The 22,763-nt window shown below is 35.9% G+C and overlaps 1 pseudogene; it reads right to left on the bottom strand.

Annotated features, from left to right (window-relative positions):
• Positions 1-86: 86 nt before the first annotated feature.
• LOC139044948 (uncharacterized) lies at positions 87-18,421 on the bottom strand (annotated as a pseudogene).
• Between the last annotated feature and the right edge of the window lie 4,342 nt (positions 18,422-22,763).

Below are 22,763 nucleotides of genomic sequence, written 5' to 3' on the forward strand. Positions count from 1 at the left end.
TATAATACAATCCTGCATACAAACAAAATTGTACTACTGCTTCTGTAGTAAATGAAGTAAAGTCCATATCTTCCTCTGTCAGCTGATCATAGAGAACTCCACTTGAGGCCATAGATGTAGGCTGAGAAAGAAAGCGGTGTAGAAGAAGTGGGAGCCATGAGCATTTGGGCTCCTCCTTCGTATAACTTACTTGTGCCTTCAGGGCCTGTTTGGGCCCAAACAAGAATGTATGATGTCCATTTGATGATGGACTGTTTCTGTGTATGCTCAACTTTATGGCTTGATGGGTCAGATAACACCCAGTTCATGATGAGAAACTTAAGTTGTGTGGTAGCTTGCTGGTCCACAGTTGAGTGTTCAGGCTCTACTAAGGCATAGTAGCAAGCCAAAAGCTGTTTCTCAAAAGGAGGGTGGTTATCAGTGGAGGATAGCAGGATTATGCCCATGCTGTGATTCATGAATAGGTGCCTGCGAAAGGCCCCAAAGAGAATCTCTGTCTGCCACTGACACTTCAAACATCTTTGCATCTGCTGAATCACGTGGCTCAAGTGGCCGAGGAGCTTACACAGCAGACAGACCCTATTGCAGAGCCTTCTCTTGTTCATGACCCCACTCAAATTTAGCAGCACCTGTGAATGGGCTGGAGTAACACACCCAAATGAAGAATATGTTGCCTCTAAAATCCAAAGAGGCTCACTAGGTGTTACATCTCTTTTTTTATTGTTTAAGGGGTCAGATGCAGCAGGTTATCCTTTATCTTAGAAGGGAAATCTTGACATGACCCACACTATTTGACACCTAGACATATCACTGAGGTAGAAGGCTCCTGAATTTTCATCAGATTTATTTCCTACCTCTGGCATGTAAACGTCTTACCAATAACTCTAGAGTAGTTACTGCTTCTTGCTCATTTGATCCAATCAAGATAAAGTCATCAATGTAGTGGACCTATATGATTTCTTGTGGAAGTGAAAGGTGATCAAGTTCCCTGCAAACTGATTCATGACATAGGGCTGAAGAGTAGATATACCCCTAAGGTAGGACAGTGAAGGTGTATTGTTGCCCTTGCCAGCTGAAAGCAAACTGCTTCTAGTGGATCTTATTGACAGGCATGGGAAAAAAGGCATGTGCAAGATCAAGAGCTATATACCAGTCATCAGTAGATGTGTTCACTCTCTCAATAATAAAAACATTACAGTGCCTGCAATTGGAATCACCACTTGCTTAAGCTGGTGATAATTCATTGTCATTCTCCAAAATCAACCATCTTCTACACCTGCCAAATAGGCAAGTTCAATGGCGATGTGGTAGGAGTTACATTCTTACACCCTTCCAGTCCTTGATGGTGCACTAATCTTTGCAATCCTTCAGGAATGTGGTATTGCATCTGGCTCACTATTTTCCTAGGTAGAAGTAGTTCTAATGGCTTCCACTTTGCCTTTTCTGCTGTAATCTCCCTCACTTCACAGGTCAGAGAACGAATGGGGGAATTTTATTAGCTGCTGAGTGTATTATTCCAGTTATGCTTTCTGGAACTGGAGAAATTACAATAGGATAGGTTCAGGAAATCTTTGGACCCACAGTGAGAGGGACTTGAGCAAAAACTCAGCACCTGACCTCCATAAGTCCTTATTCTGACTGTGGACACAGTGATATTTTGGGTCTCCTGGAATTGGTGTCAGTTCAAAGCCAGTATTCAGTAGTCCCTGAAAGTTCTGCTTATTTCCTTCACCTCAGTGAACAATTACTCTGGTAAAAGGTCATAGGTCCCTTTGGGGAAAGCTTGGAGAAAGATTAACAGTATAAAATTTCAGAAGTGTACCAAGGTCCTTCCTCAAGGGAACCTAGCCTTCCCTTCATTCAAGGGGTTTTGAATCTATAAATCAGCTCAAATCTAGGAATTGACTGAGAGGTCATGACTGATTTAAGTGCCAAAGTCAAAAGGTCCAAGAACGTATGGAGTTGAAAATCTAAGTCCCAATTTAAGTGCAGGAGAAGACTGAGGTCCCAGCTCAAACAGTGAAAAAGAGAACAAATTCTTCCTCCACATTTTTGTTCTATTCAGAACCTCAACAGATTGGATGATGCCTATACATGTTGAGAAGGGCAATCTGCTTTACTTAGTCTACCAATTTAAATGCTAACTTCATCTGGAATCATCCTCATAGACATACCTAGAAATAATGTTTTGCCAAATATCTTGGCACCACTTTTCCCGGCCAAGTTGATGCATAAAATTGACCATCACAGAATCCTCTGAAAATATTCTTGATGAAGCAGCCTAACTTAATCATGTACTTGAGAAAATTAAGAAATAAGAGGTCCTCGATTTCCTTTAGGAAAATTTAACTAAATGCTTAATTAAATTAAATGCTTAACTAAATGCTTAATTAATTCCACTTTAAAAAAGTGACAGATTTTTCTGCAATGTTTCATCATGCTTCTCTAGGGCTACCTTAGTTAGCTTGCAAAATATTCATGATTTTTGATTCAATGCTTTATCCCTGAGCTTCTTAACTTTGGACTGTTTTACAAACCATCATCATCTTCAGTATGAAGAAAGCACAAAAAAAGAAAAAAATCTCAAATTACCTAAGATTGCTGTGCTTTTGAAGATGAGATAAATTAGAAAATCTTCTATAACTGATAGATATATATCTATGTCTTCCTTCTTCTCAGTCAAGAGTTATCTCTATTAATCACTGAATCTTATAACTGTATTTTTTAAATGCAACAAAACTTCACTGGAGAAGGGAGAATTAAACTGCATCAGGGGTAGATGCCACTTTGTTTAAATTCTGTTGAGAAAAGCTAGAGGTCACTGATGTCAACAGGCTAAGTCATTAATAAGGTTGCTTCCCCGGTGTTATATCTCATGTTGGTAGACTGCCAACCACAGTCTCCAAGAAGTTCATCTAAATAATAGTGCACCACTAGCAAGAATACAGTGAATTTTGCTAAGCATTTTTATATGGTATGTATATAAGTGTTCATTTATTATATACCAATATTCATCAGAATAGTACATTCACTAGTCTTTCAAAAACATAAAAAGGACATGATTATCTAATTAAATGCCCTTGGATTTGTGTATTTAAATTTCTCTTTAAGACTAGTGGACTGAATTTTCATTTGTATAGTACTCCTTAATTGTTTTGATTATGATTTAAAAATTGTTGAATACATAAAACTCTATATCCAATTTAGAGAGATCTGATATGTGATATAAAATGTTTAATGATTATCACATGCCTTTTTAATTTCTAGATATAGGAAGTGTTTAAAACATAAAATTCTTAGTACCAATTAAATCAGACAATTTTGTATGGAAATTTCCCCATTTCATTTTTTTTTCTCATTTTCTACTTCCTTTTAGGTAAGATTTAGTTGAATATTAATTTCAGTAGCTTTTATTTAGACAACAATTATATTGGAAGATAATTTTCAAAGTATACATGTTCCTAGAGACAATAAACATATTTACTGTATTGGAACCAAGATTTGTACCTCCCCAGATTTGCTCAGTTCAGCCAGCTCCCTATGCCTCAGACACTTTCTGGCTTCCTGGAATGGCAGGGATGACCCTAGTGACGGATCATACTCTAACAACAACTATTTCCTCTTCACAAGATCCAGGCCACCTTCTGTACAGATTTAAGATGTTTAACAAGTTCATAAAGACTTGTGAAAAAGACTGATAACCCTGCACAATGGCAATATGGTACTGCTGGAACTATTGCTTCCCAGTGGTGACCAGAGAAACAGGTAACACAATCTAGAAATATGGGAGAGTAATTGCTTCATTGGGTAGTCTTTGACCAATAAAAGACACAAGTCAAGCAAGTGTCATCAGATAAATTGTTTATCTTTCTTGTCGCCAAGGATGGTCCCAAGATGGATTAGTGTACTATTGACATTTCTAAAGACATCCCAGATGACACAGCCCCCAACTGTATTTGTTGCAATCCTGCAATGGGCTCTGTAACTCTCTTGTATTTGGTCTCCCTATCTACATGCCTCACTTCCTTTATGCTTTGACTGTTGGCTCCCAGCAATTGGACTTTTATTAAAGTGTTAGCTTACAAGATTTTGCCTCAGACTCTGTTCTCTAGGAACTTGGTGTAAGACATCCCTCTATTGGGAAATGCTATTGCACTCCTTCATCTCCCAACAAAGAAGCACTGCTTTATAAATTTGTATTGAACACATTGATTTCACTAAAAATAATAATTTAATAATATATTTATGTGACCTTAAAAATGAGGATTTTTTCTAATTCCATAATAACCAGAAAGCAAGAGCTTAAAATTACAGTATATTTAATGTATTCCTATTCAAATCACATATACAATAATGATGATATAAATAGCAATGCTTTAGACACTCTCATAGGTCTCTATGACTTTGTGAGAACTGAAGGAATGTGCATCTACGTGAGGAAAGATAAAACTATCTTATGTGAAGTAATTATTGAATGATTAAACATTAAATTTTGATAAATTTGTTATAAGTATTGTGGGGATTAAGATAAAATAGTGATCACTTAGCACGTTGAAAGTGACTTTAAAGGGAGCAGAATGGTTCGAATTTTTCTGAATTAAAAGTTGCAAGGCAACCAGAATAAGACTAGTTGAATGCCTTCACTTCTAATGAAAAGAGGCATGGCCAAGGAAGAATGCATTAAAATTAATAGGAAACAAGAGCTTACATGCAAGAGTCACTTAAGTATGTGAAGCAACTGTAATCACTTAATTAAAATAGACAGTGAAAATTTAAATTCTAATGAAGTAGTTTAGGTAAGCTAATGTCTTCAAACCATCGTTTAATGTGATGTATAATTCTTCATCGATTCTGAAACATTTCAAATTGATTTATACTTAGTTCTGACATCAATTATCACAATAGCCTTAGATCCTCTGTTCCTTACTCAAAACATCTAACTAATTAGTCTAACGCAATAAAAATACATGATTATTTTTCATTAATAATAATTATAGGACCATTATTTGAGTTTCTATTATAGACTTTTATTTTAACCAATAATTCAAAAATCGAACTTCTTACTTAGTTTAAAAATACACATATAAGATACTATTATTCTTATCAAATGAAGAAATTGAAGATGAGAAAAGTAAACTGCTACATAAATATAAAAAGGACACGTTTAGCTTCTATTTTCAGATTTATTAATTTCAAAGTTCAAGAATTTCATCAATATTCTGCACTGGTCAGAGATTCAAATTATGCCAAACTATACCATTCCTAAACACAATAAAAATTAATGTTCCTAAATGATATAAAACAAGTATCTTTCAGCAGTATAGGAAACTGACAATGCTAAAACAAATTTCAAATTTTTAGTATGTATTATAGGGGGAGGCAAAGACCACCACAAACAACTTGGAAATAAGAATGCCTAATTGAGTCAAACTTTAACATCAATAAATTATGGGTTATAGCAGATTTATGCAACACTACTCAATAGAGACAAAAATGGGAGGTCTTTTCTAAGAGGTTTTCCAAAAATAGGAGATACAGTCTACACAGGTAATTAAATTGGTTCCCTTAATCCCATTGTAAAGTTATATGTGTCCCTGAGATACACATTGTTGTAGGCAGTTGGGTGCTACTGGGTCTCAGTCTCTTTTGACGATGGCTCAACATATGCAAATCAATAAATGTGATATGCCACATTTACAGAATGAAGGATAAAAAATCATATAGTCATCTTAATAGAAGCAGAAAAAACTTTTTACAAAGCACAGGATCCTTTCATGATAAAAAATTCTGATAACTTAAGTATGGAAGGAATGTAGCTCAAGATAATAAAGACCCTGTAAGTCGAGCCCACAGCTGACATTATACTCAATGGTGAAAAGTTAAAAGCTTTTCCCCTAAGATCAGGAACAAGAAAAGGATGTCCATTCTCATCATTTCTATTGAACATAGTACCTGAAGTCCTAGCCAGAGCTAGGAAAGAAAAAGAAATACAAGACTTCCAACAGAATGGAAGAAATAAAATTATCTGTGTGTGCAGATGACATGATCTTATATATAGAAAGCACTAAAGACTGTCAAAAAATTTCTAGAAGTAGTCAACAAATTCTATCAAGTTTCTAGATATAAAATCAACACACAAAAATTAGTTGTGTCTTTTTTCTTATTGAGATACACTGGCATACAATGTTACTAGTTTCAGATGTACAACATAATGATTTGATATTTGTACATATTTGTGAAATGATCACCACAATAAGTCTAGTCAACATCCACCACTATACATAGTTGCAAAGATTTTTTTTCTTGTGATAAGAACTTTTAAGATCTACTCTCCTAGCAATTTTCAAATACACAATACCTATCATTAACTATAGTCACCATGCTGTACATTACATCCCAGGTCTTATTTTATAACTAGAAGTTTCTATCTTTTGACCATTTTTACCAAATTTTCCCCACCTCACACCCCCTGGCTCTCACAACCGCCAATCTCTTCTCTGTATCTATGAGTTTTGGTTTTTTGTTTATTGGTTGTTGGGTTTTTTTTAGATTTCACATATAAGTTATATCATACAGTATTTGTCTTTGTCTGATTTATTCCACTTAGCATAATGCCCTCAGGGTCCATCCAAGTTTTTGCAAATGGTAAGATTTCATTCTTTTTTATGGTTGAATATTCATATACATATATATATATATATCACATTTTTAGTCAGCCATGGACACAGGTTGCTTCTACGTCTTAGCTATTGTAAATAATGCTGCAATGAACATGGGGGTGAGATGTCTTTTTGAGGTAGTGTTTTCATTTCCTTCAGTTAAATACCCAGAAGTGGAACTGCTGGATCATGTGATAGTTCAATTTTTAATCTTTTGTAGAACCTCTGAACTGTTTTCTATAGTGGCTGTATCAATTTACATTCCCAAGAAGAGTGCACAACAGTTTTCTTTTCTCCACATTCTCACCAACACTAGTTTTTTCTTGTCTTTTTGATAATAGCCATTCTAACAAGTGTAAGATAATGTCTCATTGTGGTTTCGATTTGCATTTCCCTGGTGATTAATGATGTAGAGGACCTTTTCATGGACTTATTGGTCATCCGTATATCTTCTTTGGAAAACTGTCTCTTCAGATTCTCTGCCCATTTTTTTTTTTTTTAAGATTTTATTTTTTCCTTTTTCTCCCCAAAGACCCCAGTACATAGTTGTATATTCTTCGTTGTGGGTTCTTCTAGTTGTGGCATGTGGGACGCTGCCTCAGCGTGGTCTGATGAGCAGTGCCATGTCCGCGCCCAGGATTCGAACCAATGAAACACTGGGCTGCCTGCAGCGGAGCGCGCGAACTTAACCACTCGGCCACGGGGCCAGCCCCTCTCTGCCCATTTTTTAATTGGATTGTTTGGGCCTTTTTGCTATTGAGTTGTATGAGTTCTTTATATATTTTGGATGTTAACCCCTTATCAGATATATGGCTTGCATATCTTTTTTCCCATTTTGTGGGTAGCCTTTTCATTTTGTTGATGGTCTCCTTTGCTATGCAGAAGTTTTTTTAGTTTGATGTAAACCCACTTGTTTATTTTTGCTTTCGCTGACTCTGCATTTGGTGTCAAATCCAACCAATCATCACTAAGACTGATGTCAAGGAATTTACCACCTATGTTTCTTCTAGGAGTTTTGTGCTTTCCGGTCTTGCATTCAAATCTCTAATCCATTTTTTGCTGATTTTTGCATATCGTGTAAGATGGTGGTCCAGTTTTATTCTTTCACATGTGGCTCTCCAGTTTTCCCAATGCCATTTATTGAGAGACTATCAACACATGATCTGATTATTACAAGGCATTTCTACCAGGTTTCCATGCTTCCTCTCTTGTCCTATAACAAATGCTCCGAGATGTTACGGATGAGAAAAGAGAAATAACCATTAGATTTGGCAACGTAGAAGTGGATGATATTCCTGCAAAAGTTGTTTCAGTGGAATTGACTGGTCAATGCAGAAAATTTCAGGGAGGTTGGTAGTGGAAAATGCTGGGGTTTTTTTTCCCCCTAAATAAACAACTATGTGTTTAAGTGCTATTCTGAGAATGATAAGGAATATGGAAAGAAGTAAAGCTGAAATGTTTATTGCCTTCTCGCTTCAAGGTCCACCTTGGTTGCTGAATCTACGCACCCAACGCCAAAAGTACTCTTATGTAGCCATTTCTGAACGCCTATCATTTCTATTATGATAACGATTTCTACTCTACTCTTTGTGCCTTCAGACTCAGAGGGGGTAAGTGATCCAGCTACTACTAGCCGTGGCACACTTCAGTATCATTTGCTGGCTTCCTGAAACCTAAACTCTCTTTAAATTACCCATTAAAAATGTGCCATCTGTCTCCCAGGACCTTGCCTGATTTAAGACAATTAAAACAAAAATGATAGCCTCAGTGGATTAGTTTCAGCATGGCCAGAAGAATGATAAACTCAGAAGCAAATGAATTTGGTAACAATTCAAGTGATATTAAGTATAAAGAAGAGAATAAAACATAACAAAATGGCTAAGCAGTAACTGAATTGGGTGGGACTTACTCTAGATGAGGTTGTCAAGGAAGGTCTTTCAGAGTGGCATACAGGAAAAATGCTACCTTCTGAAGAGGAATCTGGGCCAAAAGTACTCCAGACAAGGAAAATGGAAAATGATTCCTGAGTAATTAATGATCTGGAAATTTAACAGGACGAGTAGAAAGATCAGAGAAGCAGAAGCTGAGGGAGAAAGTAGAAGAAGATAAGTTCCGAGGCTTAAACAGAAAGATATCAGGCAGGCTCATGTTGACCATAACAAAGAGCTTAGAATTCTAAGAGCGATGGGAAACTATTATAGGTATTTAATTAAGGAAGGACATGCTGTCAGCATTTTAGACAGATAGCTGGCTGCTATTTGGAGAATGGATTAAGAGAGGGAAAGACTGGAAGTATAAAGATTAGCTAGGATGCTACTTCTGTAGTACAAGTGAGAGATGATGGTAGAAATAGAATGACAGTGGTGGAGTAAAGATTTTAAAATTTGTTTTGAAATTAGAGCCACAAGCCTTTCTAATAACATGTATGGGGATAAGAAATAAAGTCTCGATCACCTGGACGTGTGATGGTGCCATTTCCAGAACAGGAAAGATTAGGGAAAAGAATTAATTTGATGAGAGTAAAATAATTAGGAGTTATGCTTTGGTGACGTTAATTTTTATAAAATAAAATGTTATAGAAATACTTTTATAAAATAAAATAGGTAGAATTAAAGTAAAATGATTAGAATAGGTAGAAGGAATCGATGTGTTTTTGCTACATCTGAAAGAAATTCTTGGCATGGGAAGTGGAAGAAATTCCAGAAGAAATCTATTTAGAGCTTTTAAATGGTCTAAAGTTAAGACTAAAAAAAATACCAGTATGTTACAATTGAGTCAAATTCTGCATCCCTCCAGCAATTCTGGCAACCATACTACGCATGTTGCTTATCCTGGTACATTATCCTGGTTTAAGGAGGCCCCAGAAAGCAGCCTCTAGTAAGAACCACTACAGCTTCCTTCTACTGAGGGGAATGTGTAAGACAAAAAGCATAGCTAATGGGTAGCTGCTGCAGCAAACAAAGAAAAGGAATTTTCAAGTTCAGAGTGAAATTCTCTGAGGGGAATGCCTCTATCTCTAGCCTCCTTCCAGTAAGCCCTCAGACTTCCAATTTGCTGAACTACAGAATAGAATTATGGTAAACTTTCTGTTCAGTTTTTTTTGGGGCCTCAAAGATTCAGACTCCCATTACTAAACCTGATCCCTCATTTTGCCTGTTTTCGTTTAGAATCCTTTCCCTCCTGATGCCAAAAGTGTCCTCGGTGTTTTCAATACTGTTCTCTGCTACTTAGCTTTCAGACAACTCTATTCTCACCTGCAACTTTGGACTGAATCTACCCGATAGAGACCAGTGCAGTCCACTGCTACATCCAGCCTCAGAACAAGCTTATTTGCGGGGAAGGGTAGGTTACAATACAGCTGCCAGCTCTAACCTTCTATGATCCTGTGAGCTGAGCTGCTGCCTCTAGCATGTTGTATATGACAACTGAGCTTTTTGCTATTGCTTTTTACTCCTACCAATGAAATTCACTGTACCTTTCTGGGGAAGAAAAAGTTTATTTTAAAATCTACACACTAAGACTCTCTGTTCTCCATGGAGAGGTACAATTTTATCCTCAATTGAAATAGAATTTTATTGTATAAGAATTTTGACTTCAGTGATGAATTCCAGGCAGTGACAAAACTCAAAATTTGTTTTGCTCTGAAGTCAGAAATTATTCTCAACAAAGCAACTTTCACATTTCAACATGAGAATCAGAAGAATGTTTGCACTATGCAACCTCTAATGCCAGGATACTTTTTTTCTTTTTCACATGGAATATAAAAAATAGTCTGAAAAGACTGATCTCCACAACCACACATACACTGAATATGTGAATATAGACACAACCCCAAAGGTCGTTACTCAGTCATAGCTTAGCATTTTATCAACATTAGGACCCATGTCTAAGTTCCTGACTTGTATGCTTCCATTTGCCAGCATTAATATATTGCACTGCTCTTGTTAATACTCCAAAGAGATGTGGAAAATAGGAAGGTAGGTTTCAGGGGGAAAAAAGGAAAAAGGAAGCAAATATAGAGTGCAAATAAGTGGGAGACATTGTAAGAATGAAATAAGACAAGCAAAGTTAAAGTAAAAAAGACTGAGGGCTCCATGACTCCTCTGGGAAAAATGAATATATTCTCTTTCAGTGAGATTGAATTCAATGACTTTTTTATACTGTGTGTTGTCTTTCTCTCCCAATTCTCACACAGAATATTTCAGGGTGACAAATTGCTCCTTTGAGTACCATTTTCAATAGGTGTATGACTTTCAGACATAGGCAAGGTTGACTCAAGGAAATATTGTGATGTAAGAGAAACCTGTTAGAGAGAAATTCTTGCCTTTCTTTCCTAAGCTCTTCCCCAGCATCTCACAGCCCCCACAGCCATTCTCCAGCCTCCACCTCACTACACAAGTCACTGAATACCCTCAAGCAGGGATACACAGGGAGCCCCTAAAATTAAATACAAAATGTAAAAGCACATGTATGACAGCTGTGGAAATGTGCTCCTGAGATCCACTGTGGGCATGTGACTTTGCCAGAGGCTCCAGGGCTGCACCTTTGGATCCACCACTGCATTTCCACAGAGGTTATGTTTCCTCCAGACTTCTCTGAGCCAATGACTGGGCACAACATGGATACTTAAACAGACTCTTTAAAGGGAGATATAGGAGTTTTCCACCAGAAGACTGTGGTTCAAGGACTCCGTTTTAGTTTGGACAAACTTTTGTTGGAACCATACTGCATCTAAGAATCTTCCTCCTCAATCCTCCTTTCCTTCTCCACGTGTCAGACCAGTGTTATGGTATATGGTTTATGGTGTCTACCCTCTTCTTCTCTGGTTCCCTCCTACATAAATGTCTTAAATATCTCATTCTGTCTTCGTATTTACCCCTTGGTGGTCCTAAACTAATGCAAATACTACTGAGATATTTCAGAAAACAGATGGCAAAATGAAGATTTAGGCATTTTAAATAATTGAGGGGCTAACAAGACTTAACAAAATAGCAATACTAGTCGGTTACTAAGTTGAATTAATTCACTGAGGAGGAATAATGAGAAACTGATGATGGTTGACAAGCAGTTAAAGGCTGACCGTTAAAAGCCAAAAGTTCTTTTTGGGTAAGAGCAACTTCTGAGTATCAGATTCAAAATCTGACAGAATCACAGATATCTAGAAGTATTTTAATGTTCATCCAAAGCAGATCTGCTATGTTAAAGTCAGGACCCTGTTTGGGAAAACCTGGGGCCCCAATACATGAGATGGGAATATCTGCATGGAATCCCTGAGGATATTGCAGATGCCCTTGAACGCTCAGAGCTTGCAGAAGTAGCCCATCATTCCCTCATATGCCTTATCAGTACACTGTGCTGAAGAAGCCTCTCTACCACTAGGAAACGGTTGCCTCCCTCAGAAGCTGCACCCGCCAACACTAGAGTGAATTTCAGCATAACCTGGCTCAGGACATGCTGAGCCTGAACGGGAGGAAAGAGATTATAAACAAACAGAGATGGAGGAATTAGTTAAAAAGTAATGGCAGGGGCCAAGGCAGTTATCCTGGGACTGGATTTTTACTGTTTCATCAAGGGGACCAGAATGTAAAACTAGGTAAATAAGAGTTAGTTGGGGCTGGCCTCATGCTGAGTGATTAAGTCCACATTCTCTGCGTCGGAGGCCCAGGTTTTCTGTTCAGATTCTGGGCATGGACCTGCATACCACTCATCAACCCATGCTTTGGCAGCATCCCACATAGAAGAACTAGAATGACCTACAACTATGTACTGGGGCTTTGGGAAGAAGAAAATAAAAAGAGGAAGGTTGAAAACACATGTTAGCTCAGGGCCAATCAAAAAAAAAAAGTGAATGTCAGTAGATACTCTCAAAGGATTAGTTTTTTTAAAAAGAAAAGAGTTAGTTGATTTGGAAGTACTTTATCAAAACAGGAACTCCAGACTCGGGCACAAACTCACTACCAAGTAGCACCTAGAGGCTGGATGCAGTAGCGTTATCCAAGGTGTTCTGGCAGACAAATGAAGTAGGAATAAAGAGGCCAAAAGAAATGGTCATGCTGAAATGGTACATAATGTAATGCCAGAGGAGTCATCAGATGATTATGTTTTACAGGATAAGCACTTCACTAGGGTCATCAGCAAGGTACTTAAAGAAGGGCACCAGCATCACTAAGAATTTCATTGGTGACTGCCAACTGCAGGTCAGGTATGATGGAAAGAAACACAGTTACAAAACAGAGCTCATTCACATCCACTGTGAGTGATAGGTCTTGAATTAACAAAGGCCAGGTGACAATATTTAATCTCCAGAAGACTGGAGGCTATAATTACTGAAACAACTAGTCAGATTGGAGGAAAAATGAAAAGACATAACTCATGAGGGGTTGTGGAGATGTTAATAAAGTATGCCATGCCTAGAGACAAAATGGATTGGCAGTTGACAAGGGAGCTACTTAACATACACAATCAAATAAAGTTGAGAATGGAGGAGGAAGAGGCTGAATCAGTTGCCCCAGTAAAAACCCACAACCCTTTGCTCAGTACTTGGACCTGAGATATTTTTCAGATCTGGAATCCAAACATTGAAGCAGTGGTTGGATCTCTTGAGAAAAGGAGCCTACAGTACCATAACGATTATATAAAGAAAGTGGCTCCATCCATCTGCTTCAGTAAAATTGACCATCAAGGCGAGAAATTCCCAGACTTTTCAAGGAGTATCTGTACAGGGCCAGAGCTGACATTGATAACCTGAGACTCAGAGTGTCTGCATGCCTGCTATTAGAATGGGAACTAGAGGGGCCAGATTAGTAAATGGATTTCTAGCTAAAGTCTGGTTTGAAGAGGAATCTCTGGTCTTTCAGGCCCACCCAAAGTTTATAATGGAATTGATATACTGAGAAATTGTAGTAAACTGAGCATTGGCTCTTTGGAATGTGGAATGAGCTACCATAGTGGGGAAGACCAAATAGAAACCTCTGAAGTGTGCTGCATCCCTCTAGCCAAGATCATAAATAAAAAACCACATTTCATTCAATGGATAATGGCATTGACTAGTGTCACCATTAAAATCCTCATAATTGCAGAGTTGATTCTATCTGTCATATTTTGATTTATTCTACCAGTCTGACACCTCAAAAACTCAGATGACTCCTGGAGAAAAAGTGTGGACTACCATAAGCTTAACCGTACAGGAGCCATAATTGCAACTATTGTACTAGACTTTTTACTTGTTATGCAGCAGTTTATTCAGGAATACTTTCTTCTCCATTCCAATTACAAAAGAGGATCAGAAATAGTTTATATTCATAGGGGAATGGATGAGAACATTCATTTGCTGTTTTGCTTCAAGTCATGTTAACTCCAGTAATGTGTGTCATAATATAGACTAAAGAGATCTGAACCACTTGAACACACCACAGAACACCACACTGATCTTACGCCATCTGATCCTCTCTTGGCGAATGTATCTCAAGGGTTCTGAATTAGAACTAAGGCAATAGTAATGTATTTTTTGTTGTTTATTTTTCCACGATTGAAAAAAAATTACCAAAATATTCCATTATTCAAAAATAGTCTGGGGGGCTGGCCCCGTGGCCGAGTGGTTAAGTTCGCGCACTCCGCTGCAGGCGGCCCAGTGTTTCGTCGGTTCAAATCCTGGGCGCGGACATGGCACTACTCATCAGACCACGCTGAGGCAGCGTCTCACATGCCACAACTAGAAGGACCCACAACGAAGAATATACAACTATGTACCGGGGGGGCTTTGGGGAGAAAAAGGAAAAAATAAAATCTTTAAAAGAAAAAAAAAATAGTCTGGGATTGCTAGTCTAAAGAAGGTGTTCTTCAAAGATTTTACTCATGACTCAACTCTTCAGTTTAAAAATAAATAACTAAATAAGTAAGAAAGAAATCAGAAAAAAACAGATTGGTGACAAAATGGCAAGTTATAGTGAACATGTTGTTAGCATTTATATCATCAGTGCTTTAAATATATCACTTATATCATGACGTTTACTAAATTGAATATACCTCATTAATTTTCCTAATTTTACTATGATAGCCTGATGCAATTTACACAATTACGTCAAATTTATAGGAAGCATATTACATATTAAGTCAAATTTATCGGGAGAATATAGGGAGTTGGTTTTCAAACTAGCCCCATATACGGAGGGCTAAGAGAGACCAAAGAAAAAGATAGACCACTCTAGATTGGTAGGGGGCAAGTTTAATAAGCAAGGGAGCTTACTTATGAGGTTTGCCTTGTGCAGCCACAAGACAAGCAGATCTCTGCACCCGCCCACCAGAATCTTAAAAGTTTATATAGAGGCCTTAACTGGGTTCAGTAACATATACAATCCAGATAGTCTCAACAACACCTTACTCTCTTCAGGCTGTGTCCTTGAAGCAGCTCCTAGTGTGGGAATGGTGGGCAGAATATATACTCCAAGGAAGGGGAAGGGGTAAAGAGCCTCTAATTGCAGGGCTCCAGCTCAAGGATCAATTAGCAGTCACATCCTCTTGATGACCTCCTCGAACAAGAGTGTCACTGGTCAGGGAAATTGGAGAGTCTGCATTACATGTGTATTGATTGATCAACCGATCTATATATATATACATATATATATATATATATGCTTTTATGAATACAAATATAAAGAAGTCTTATTTAAAAAATAATGTAAAGATATTTTGATGTTTTTAGAAAAGCATGGGCCCAAAGTTCCATAATGTAAATATATACCTACAATTAAAATATTTGGTAAAAATGACTAATATTTACTGAGGGTTTTTCATGTTATAAGCATTATTCTCAGTACTGTATACATATTGATGCAGTTACCTTCAAAAAATCTTATCGGGTAAATACTATTATTGTATTAATCAGAGTCCTGGCATGAAAAAGATATCACACTCAAGGTAAATAATTTGTAGAATACATATTAAAAGTTAGGAAATAGGATGATTGAAAAAGTCACGGTTGTAGTAAAACCATAAGGGATGGTGCTGTATCCTGGAGATTCATGACTGTGGGTTACAAATTTGGGAAATGTCTGGAAGCTGAAACTAATAAGGTGTTAGTGGTGTCTTAGGTGTTGAAGATATGTAAAAAGAAATGTTTCCCAACTGTTTGGCTTATGAATTGGAGAATTAGACATCACGTTTACTTGAGGTAACTAGAGCCAGACAATAATCAGATAGAAGAAAATTTTAATTTGAGGCAAGAGAGAGCAGAGATATTAATACCCAGTCACACATAATATTTGGGACTCATAGAAGTCCAGGTCAGAGATATAATTTTGGGAGCACATAAGCATTTAAAAAATGTAGTAAAATCTAAAATAAGGTTTGAGCATATACCCCATGCTATCCTAAGCAGAACAGGAAATGATAGTACTAAGATTTTTGAAAAGATATTTCAATTAATCACTGAAGTTGACTTTAAAAATATTATACAAAATAATCTGAATTCTTATTAGAGATTATAGTCTTCAAACCTGTGAACTGAAATCTACAGATATACTTGGGATAAATTCATGCCTAGTTTTATAAACTATCTAGTAATATAATCTACAGACTTTTTCTTTAATACTATGATTAAGATTTAGCAATACACAATTTAAAACTTGACTCATTGGTAGAAACAACGGTTCTTATAGTTATGGAAATTATAATGGCATTTGAGAAATGATTATGCTATAGATTAAGAAATATTCTAACTCTCCATTACATAAAATGAAGTGCATCACCACTTTGCTTTCATGATTTTCCCACTAGTTTCAATCACTTTGTTGTATAGATTGAGATAAATTATGTTTATTTCTTTAAGGAATAAATGACTTTGTTCTATATTAGTGGCTATTTATGTAACACGCCAGGATCTTTTAATTCAACATAAGTGCAAGCATTTCAGATATACATCCAATGAGATAAAGAAATTGACACTGAGATTGTCACTGAGATGCTCCAAGATTGATGATCCTTCTTAAACATAAGATAGAATTATCAAGTCAGGGTCACTCAAAAGGAAATCAAGGAACTGTCAAAAGTATCACACTATTACTTTTCTCAAAAGAGACATTACCTAAGTTTTATTGTAGTTAGTAAGTCTTTTATTTTGTATGTAAAAATAAAGTGAAACCTATGTAATATTAATTTTTTTTTAAATAACAACTCACTGATAACTCTTAAGGAAGAAATTATATCTTTTCACTCTTCTCTTCCTCTTACATTTAAACTGAAAACTCAAATGAAATACTTTTTTTGTTATTAACTTTAGTTTTATAGGGACTGTATTTGATCTGAACTTTGATAATAAAATAATGCCTATTATACAGTATACGCACTTTCTTAAAAATGGTTCATCTTTTCATTGCTGTAGATTTAATAAATTTCTAAAAATATTTGGATTATTAAAACAATAAAATCAAGATCCAGTAGACAATATGCTTATAGAATGACATTTCACATAAATATATGCACATATGTGTATGTGTGTTAATTTTAGGTTAGAAATAAACAGGACTTATTAATTCATAATATAATACATAGATCATTTATGCATATCCATGCTGTATGGATGTAGTTTTATTATGGAGAAGATGCTAAATTCTCTCTGGCTTTACTTATTTTCAGCCAACAAAAATAATATACTGTGTGTGTGTGTGTGTGTGTGTGTGAAATTTGCCAAACAAGATGGAGCTAAATTAATTCCAAGAAGAATTTGAAGACTTTGCAACATAATACCATTACTTCACCATACTAGGTACAAGTTGCATGTTCAAAGAGGCCCTTTCAAATCATTTTTGACTATACTATTGACAAAGTTTAAGTGCAGAGTAAAGTGATAATGGTCAGTCCTAGACATTTGCAAGGAGCTTCTTAAAATTTCTATGTAATCGAATCGTGCCTTGGAATATTGTTTTAATTATAAGACAATTGTGTCTTTCATCAGCAAGCAGTTACAAAAATGTTCTACTTGTTAACGTTATTAATGCTGTCACTTGGATATGCTAAGTTGTATCTTAGGGACTTATTTGTGGACCTCCCAAATTTAACACCCTACTTTATTTGAAAAGATGTTAGTCATGGAAACACTTTGCATGCTGCTAAGTAAATTGAAGAGCAGACTGCTACAATCAGATGTCTTTATGGAGAGATATCCCAAAGAATAATCTGATGTTTTGGGTCCAGGCAGGTTTGCTTATCTTTTATTTAATCATTACATTGAGAATATTAAAATTGAAATTTAACAAAAATTTTTGTTAAAAATAAAAATAATGGTTTTGCTTAAAAGTAATCAAACAATGGGGGTTTTTATTTCATTCTTTTATTACAATATTGAAAACTAAATTCTGAACAATGATCACATACCAAGCAATTGAATAGGTACACGGTACTCAATGCTCTACCAGCAGACTAGGCTTCTACACTTGTATTGTCAAGCCTAACACTGAATCATATACATAAGATCCTAAGGAAACAAAAGGAATTACTCCCCAATTTTGTTATCAACAATCTTCAATATTTCCAAGGTTCTCAGATTACTATGACTGCAAACTCAAAGCTACCCTCCCTATTTTGGAAACAGAAGAATATTGCATACATCATTACAGCCTGGTATTTCACTGATCATGATATAATTACCAGGGTTTGGCATTGCATTTTAAAAACATTATGAATAATACTTACCATCTCAGTAAGACCTGATTGTTTCTCAACTTACATTCACATTTGATCACCATCTCAAAGCAGCTCTGTGTCATGTCCCATTTAATGGAAAGGAAACTAACACTATTAAAAGTAGAGTGAGAGTAACTCCTCCAAGATTCAACTTCTTATAAATGTTATATCCAAACTATGAAATCGATTCCTCTGATCCTTGATCCTGGATTTTGTTTTATACCACCAAAAGAATATTATACTAATAGCCATAAAATTTTAAATCTATTCTTGTTTGATTAACCACCTTCTATTTAATTGTACAAACGGTGGTTTCTTAAACTATACTACAGTTGCATTTCTATACCTAGAAATATTGTTATATGAGATTAAAATTTTGAACCAGTTATATCTGTATATATTTTTATGTGACTAAACTTTTAAATAAAATAGGCTTGTATTACTAAAGGTGGGAAAGTATTGGATGAATGCACTATACTTAAACTTAGCTCAACTGCACCAACTTCACTTAGACTTTAACTATTAGTTATGAAATTCCAGTAGCCTAGTACAGAAGCCATTGAGAGTTTTTAGTCACATAGTGAATGTCCCACTATACATACAGTTGGCCAGAGTTCTGCATCTGGATTCAACCAACTGTGGCTCGTGTACTATGCTTATTATCCTGGGTTGGTTGAACTCACAGACACAGAGGGCAAGTTAAGGGACTTGAGCATCCAGAGATTTTGGTATCTGCAGGGGTTCCTAGTACCAATTCCCCATGGATACTGAGGGACAACTGGATTCATTTTTGAGATTTATAGTGTAGTGAATCTTCTTCTTTTGGAGGGAGTTTTCTTCTTGAGGCAGAACTTGGTTGCAGTTATGGAGATTACTCTTTTCCTAAGAGTGGGTGCACTGGTCAGTTTTGCCTCTTTCTTGAGTCTTAACCTGCTTTCTATTTGAGCCAAACAGATAAATCCTGTTTAATTTATTTATTTTTAATTTTTTTATGATTTTTTCCTTTTGAGGAAAGTTAGCCCTGAGCTAAAATCTGCCATCAATCCTCCTCTTTTTGCTGAGGAAGACTGACCTTAAGCTAACATCCATGCCCTTCCTCTGCTTTATATGTTAGATGCCTGCCACAGCACAGCTTGACAAGTGGTGCATAGGTCCTCACTTGGGATCCAATCCGGTAAACCCTGGGCTGCCAAAGCAGAAAGGGCAAACTTAACTGCTGTGCCATGAGGCTGGCCCCAAATCTTGTTTAATTTATAATGAGAGCCACTCTCTCTCTCTCATCATTATTTGGTGTTCCTGAAGCAATATGGGGTCTATTGTGGAGAATTGAGAACAGAATACTGAATTCAAGTGGCACTGGCACTATAATATAATTTGCAATATGCTTGGGTAAGTGATCCAGGTCTTCTATCTCCTCCTCTTTCTTTTCTTCCAACAAATTCCAGACCACAGGAGGAGTAAAAACTGCTGTAAACTGATTGAATGGAGTCGCCTGAAGTTTTGAAACAACAATGAACTCTGATTCTTGTTGATTGCTTCTTGTCCATTCTCTCCTACAACTCCCCATCTTCTTTTGTCACCTCTCTACTACTTTGTCTTCTTTGTTATACTGTATCTTTGTATTGGGATGTCCTTGTCTGAGTTAGGAGTCCTCCTAACAGAAGATTGAAGACATGACCTTCAAGCACTGTCAATCCTGAGACACTGTGGCACAATATCAGAAAATATGTGAAATGAGTAACGATCAAGTAAAAAGAAGTGTATCTTTTTATATTGTGTTTTGAACATGCATTAATCTCTTTTTAAGACCTCTGTTTTATATTTATTGTTACTAAAGCCTCATGCTGTTCTTAGAAATCATCCATAAGATCATTATCAATGATTTATGTGTACTAAGGATAAGAGAAATTATTTAGTGAAATTTGATGCCAACCCTTGCAGGTTTGGATTTTGCAGAGATTGTTGAAGGTCAAGTGCCTTCTCTCTAAACATCATTTGTATTTTAACCACTTATAACCAATATTTACCTATGTTGTCCTTACAGTGTGTGTAGGTTTATTTGCTCTACGTGAAAGTCTTAGATCTGTTTTTAAATAACACTGAAGAAGCAGCATGCATTTATTTTTCATCTGTTAGAAGTCAATTATGAATGAATTAAAAGACAGAGAAAAGAAAGAGAATGAGCCACTAAGCATGAAACAGGAACTTAAACAGGCTATGCTACTTGCCATTCTGCTCAGTGAGTAGATTTCTCCTAATGAACACAATATGGTAAAAGTTCACCTGCTCATTCCTTTGCTAGTTTCAGTACTCAATTTCCACAATCAACACTGAATTGAGTTGCGTTTGAAGATAATATATCCTCTTCTTCCTTCTTTGTCCTCAAATACAAGCAAGCCAATTGCTTCATTTAGTGTTCAACTAGAAATGTAGAAAAAGTGACTGTGTTAATCTAGGTCAGAATTACGATTGCAATGCCCAAAGTGATACCTTGCTAACAGATTTCCAGAAGTAATCTTCAGTTTATGAGATACTTGTCTTTTGTTCTCTATAGGTACAGAATTCCAGCAAAATGCAACTGCATTTCTTCCTTGATGTCCCTGAGTTCTTTGTTTTGTTTAGACCATAAGTCATTTGGAAAGAGGCTATGTTTTCTTTAACTTTATTAGTTCTACAGAATATAACATTATCATGAACATAGGTTGTGGTGAATAAAAATGTGTGGATTAATTTTTTAATTAGCTTTTTAAATGAGTAGATAGAGTTATCAATGGATTCAAACACTTATCTTGAAAGTTGTTCTGAGGTCATATAATATTTTATTTTTTAATAGAAAAAAGTTAGGGATAAAAAGGGAAAGCCAAAGGAAATTTTATGTATGTATCCCAGTTGAATATATTATAACTAGTTACACATCGAAATATTATAATTAGCTTATTATTAAATGGACAATACATAGAATATATATTTCCTGAAGTTAAAATAGTGTAAGTATATATTTAGTGTGTCTATAGTATACAAATCATATTTGCCTGACTCCATGGCTTGCACTGTAGGAGCATCAACTCCATAGTCTGGGTCAAATAAAAAGTGACTTTCTTATCAATGACTCTGAAATTCTACCTTGTCTCCTCACTCAGCTCCTTGGTTTTCATTTTTGCAACTACCTGTATGGTATGCCACAGCTGGGGAGTGCAATACTTGAAACTAAGGGGAACTCTAAGGTCTCTATACAATATTACATCTGGGAGAGCGAGAGGTACCAGGCCTCATAGCATTGCTTCTTCAACCGTACACCAGCTGTCACTATGAAAACTTCTAGCAACCACATCACTGCTGTGGTTGTCATCACAGTGTTCTTTGAATAATGGTGTTCCCTTATTGCTAATGTAAGGTTTTATCAATATTAACCCTGGAATGAGTAAATAAATGTTATTAGTTATGATGTACAAATATTTTGAAAATACTTGGGAAATAACTTTAAAAATAAGATGTCATAGGTAAAAATATCTTCTGTAATATTTTCTAACATTATTTTAAAATCTAAATTTTGTCATTGAGAACATATTCCATGGGCTGAAGCTAGTATAATAACTTTTGTTTCAGTAGTCCAGTGAACATTGCAAATATAGCAGATTATTGTGAGATACTTCTTATTCTCACCACAAAATATTAACATTGCATACATTTTAAGACAGTCTTAAAATTAATCCAGCATCTGCACTCATTGTTGTCTCCTTTGCGCCTTTCTCATTGATAAATTGCTTTTCCTCCTTTCCATAACTCATTCCTCCTCATGAATTTGTATTCCATCTGCCTCTTCAGGAACCTTATTAGGTAGGAAAGATAATAGCAGGCATGAAATCCATAACTTCTCTGGTGGTTGCTAATGAAAAAGAATGCTTAATTTTGAAAGATTGAATGCAGAATTTTTTGTAGAAATTGATAAGCTTATTCTAAAATTCATACAGAAGGAAACAGGATCTAAATTGGTCAAACTAATTTTGAAAAAAGAAGAATAAAATTTCAGGACTCACATTATCTGCTTTCAAGACTTACTGTATAACTACAATAATCAAGAGGTGTGATATTGGAAAAAATATAGACACAAACATCAGTGGAGCATACTAGAGAGTCAAGAAATAGATGCATACGTGTATGGTCAATTGATTTTTAATAAAGGTAAAAAAGCAATTCAGTAAAGAAATGCCACATCATGTTGTAACAATTGGTGCTGGAACAAATGATGCTGAAACAATTAGATATTTATAAGGAAAGAAAAAATGAATCTTGATCCATATCTCACATCATAATCAATAATCAATTCAAAATGGATCATAGACCTAAAGGTAAAATTGAAACCATAACATTTCTAGAAGAAAACATCCATGGTTTGGATTAGGCAAAAAATTTTTAGCATTTTGA

Source organism: Equus asinus, chromosome 3, assembly GCF_041296235.1.
Source record: "Equus asinus isolate D_3611 breed Donkey chromosome 3, EquAss-T2T_v2, whole genome shotgun sequence".
Taxonomy (NCBI): domain Eukaryota; kingdom Metazoa; phylum Chordata; class Mammalia; order Perissodactyla; family Equidae; genus Equus; species Equus asinus.